The sequence below is a fragment of the Oxyura jamaicensis genome, chromosome 4 (genome assembly GCF_011077185.1).
Source record: "Oxyura jamaicensis isolate SHBP4307 breed ruddy duck chromosome 4, BPBGC_Ojam_1.0, whole genome shotgun sequence".
Classification (NCBI taxonomy): Eukaryota; Metazoa; Chordata; class Aves; order Anseriformes; family Anatidae; genus Oxyura; species Oxyura jamaicensis.
The window spans coordinates 34,642,669-34,646,829 of NC_048896.1; positions in this window are offsets into that span (position 1 = coordinate 34,642,669).

The window sequence follows — 4,161 nt, forward strand, 5'->3', positions numbered from 1 at the left end:
GAAGGAAGGAAGGAAGGAAGGAAGGAAGGAAGGAAGGAAGGAAGGAAAGAAAGAAAGAAAGAAAGAAAGAAAGAAAGAAAGAAAGAAAGAAAGAAAGAAAGAAAGACACTTCTGAAAGTAGTTAGGAATGTCTACTAAGGAGAAAAGTCCATAATAAATTTCAATTTTATTAATATCAATTTAAAACATTGTTATAAATAAATATTTTGTAAAAATATTTTTCGGAAGTGGAAATCTGAGCTTTTGTAAGAGTGAACACTTAAAAACGATATGGAAAAGACAAAAAATATTGACCCACTCTTCTGAAAGGATTTGGAGAGGTCTCATAACATATTTAAACACTTCATTTACCTAAAAGCACTCTAATTCACATTTGCTTGAAAATAAACAAACAAACAAGGTCACAATGCTGTAGAACATACCATATCATGTCCATTATATCTGTGTCAGGTGTTATTCTGGACAGTAGGTCTCCAGTTGTACTATGCAATGCTCTCAGTCATATGGTTTGATTTTTGGGTGGTCCTGTCTGGAGCCAGGAGTTGGACTCGATGGTCCTTGTGAGTCTCTTCCAAGATAAGATATTCTGTGATTCTATGGTATGAAAGTTAGTTTTCTTTTTTGAGTTTCTGGAGTACAATCTCTTTTCCTTTATACAAAGACATTGAAGAAAATGAGCTTAGATTGACTTTAACGTGTCAACAGTATCCAGCCTTGAGTAGTTCGGATGATATAGACTCAAGTGTATTGTAAACAGACATTATGCATATATAAAAATAACTAACCATTTTTGCTTTTTTGAATGTTAAGTTAATCTTTCCAACTTTTGTCTCTTTACTGAATACTTATTTATTGTTTTTCTACTTCTAACTTCCTGGCTAGTTAACCAAGTTGATAATTAAATTGTTGTTTGTCTTGCTTGATTTGTTTTAATTTCTCGTTTTCTCTTATCTTACTACACTTCTTTGTCTCCACAATTTTCTTTATTTCCTGACTGTGACATTCTGCTCTATCCTTAATTATGAAGTTTTTGTCTTCATCTTTAAAGTGTTTTTCATTTTTTCCATTTGCTGACATGTTCTAGTCTGCTGTTTTTTAAATTCTCCAAACTTCCATGTAGCTTGTGATATCTGAATTCCCCTTGAAGTTAGCGTCAAAGCAGGAATATCAAAATATTTCCTTTATTTGAGGGGTTTGGTTTTGAAAAGAATAGAAGCCACATATTCAACACAGGTCATAGTCCATGTATCTCTTTTTCTCAACTATTTTTTTTAAGTAAATTAGTTACCAATAGTACTATGAAACCATTGAAAAATCCTCTGTTTTACCTTTCCTGCAATATGTCTACAGCTACATTCTGAATAATCTCTATATGGGAATACAGGGATAGAGAGTTCAGTTACAGCAAATGGAGAAATTGCCCAGACTTTGAAAAAAATCGTTTGAAAATGTTAATACATTATTTCATGACTAGTCCCACTTTAAGAGAGCACAAATACTTCACTTTTGTGCAATTGTATAAATACTTCACCTTTGTGCTATACTTACTCAAAATAACACCTGGAGATGCTGCAGTAGCAGTCTCCATTCTGTTGAACATGTTGATGCATGTACCTTCTAAAATGGTCTATATTCTTCCCTTGCAGAGTTCATATCTACATTGTTTGAATCATTTGTAATCTTGCTTTCTCTGTGGAGTAATCCACAAAACTTTCTACACTATGTATAACCAAGCTGTGGCATTCTTATTCTTGTCTTGATTGAGATTATGTTGTAGGTCACACATTTTTTATTTTGCATATAATAAATCAGTGAAAACAATACTATCTTTTTAGTCATAAATCATACTGCATTTGTGTCTACCAGAGAGATGATTTTGTACTTAGTTTGTAAATGGAAATGCCCCACAAAATATTGTACTTGTTTTTAACAAAACTACTATACATACTCGATTCTTTGTATGGTGTCCTTTTAAATGCAAACTTAACATTAAATAGTACGACAAAAAGCTGCTCAAATCACTGTAATGTCTCAGAAAAAACAGACGTAATCAAACTTCTTGATTAGACAGAAAATAGACAATGATGTACACTTAAAAAACTGTTGATAGATCTATCAGACTTGTTGAACTAATTTTATTCACTTGAAAATATATTGTGTCAACCATAACATTGTACGAATTTTTGTCAGTCATGACATGGTTTTTAGACTGAAAAATCACAGAAATAAAGCCAAAAAACATATATCACAGAATCACAATTTTCTCAGCCTGTCCTTGTACAGCAAGAGTTCCCGGTGCTTATAAACAGTAAGAATACTTTTTTTAACACTTCTAACTTCAAGTGTATTGTTTAATATCAGCATGTACTTCCTCTGTTTCTGAAACTTTAAAATGAAAATGCACTGATTTGACTAGCCTTGTCTAAAATGTTTCCTATCTCATTCCCCATTCTTTTTAAATGCATATTTTTGGGTGATTCTGCTTTAAGATACCCACAAAACTTAATACCCATAAATCCATGGTCTCAGATGAGACGTACCCATGAGTGCTGAGGGAGCTGGTGGACTTCATTCCTAAGCCACTCTCCAACATCTTTCAAAGATTGTGGAGAACATGGGAGTTGCCTGATGGCTGGAAGAAAGCCCGTGTCACTCCAGTCTTCAAAAAGGACAAGAAGGAGTACCCAGAAAACTACAGGACAGTCAGCTTCATCCCCGTCCCTGGAAAGGTGATGGAGTAGCTCATCCAGGAGGTCATCTCCAAGCATATGGAGGATAAGAAGGTGAACAGGATTGGTCAGCATAGTTTCACCAAGGAGAAATCATGTTTAGCCAATTTGATGTTGGAATGACTGGCTGGGTAGATAAGAGGAGAGCAGTGGATGTTGTCTACTTTGAAGGCAAGGCTTTTTTCAGGCTTTTTTTTTTTTTTCCTGGAAAGCTTTTTTTTTTTTTTTTTTTTCTTTTCTTTTCTTTTTCTTTTTTTTTTTTACCTAAGGGGAATAACTACATGTACCTGTACAGGCTGGGGATTCATCTGCTGGGAAAGAAGCTCTGTGGAGAAGGACCTGGGAGTCCTGTTGGACAACAAATTAACCATGAGCCACAATGTGCCCTGGTCAATGGTACATTAGGAAGAGTGTTCCCAGTAGGTCAAGGGACCCTTCCCCTCTGTACCGTCCTGGTGAGGCTACAAGTACATATTCTGTATCCATGTACAACATGCTCAAGGTGTAAATAGTGGTAAGTATGAAGCAAAGCAGGCTGAGACACTATGGTAAGAAGTTTCAATTTGTCTAGTAACTTTTTTGTGTTGCTGGAGGATTGAGCTTCATTTACCATTGCTGGAGGTTTAGCAGCCTCCACACCCCAATCATCCTGCAAGGATTGTACCTGGGTACCTGTCAAAGCAGAATGTTGCAGTGTTATGCTGTGAGTTTATTAAGTGTCTGTTCAAATCTCACACTTCCCCAGGCAACCCCACCCCCAGATGGCAAGAGACTGAGGGCCCTAGGCTGCGATGGAATACAGTCCTCTATCAACAGCAAGGGAGACAGTAAGTAGAGATAGTGCTTTAAGATCCCTTGACACTACAATATTCTTATAGAATTTATATTTAGAGTTTGTTGTTTAAGAAAGTGGCAAGACAGTCTATGTGGGGGTATGGGGTTGATTATGTTAGGTTATTTTTGTTTGTTTGTTTTGTTTTGTTTTGTTTTTAATGTAGTGTGAATTTTAAGGAAGATACAGATTTGGAAATTAATTTTTATAAAGAAAAAGTTTGAAGCAAACTTGATTGTCTCTAATGCATGAAAGAAAATTGCAATTTATAAGAACTGTCAAACATTTAGTAAGATTTTATTTTTTGTTGTTTTTTTATTCTTTCTTACATTAAGTTATTCTTTCTTAAGTGTTATTACATGGCAGATTTTCTGTGCTAGGATAAGTAGACAAGTTGAAGTCTCTGTTACTTGAATTTCCTTAACATATTCATATTTTCAATAGATTTACTTGATGTCCTGTTAGATCTCCTGATCTCCTTCTATGACAAGGTGACACGCTTAGTGGATGAGGGAAAGGCTGTGGACGTGGTCTACCTTGACTTCAGTAAGGCATTTGACACCATTCCCCACAGCATTCTCCTCACAAAACTGGCTGCTC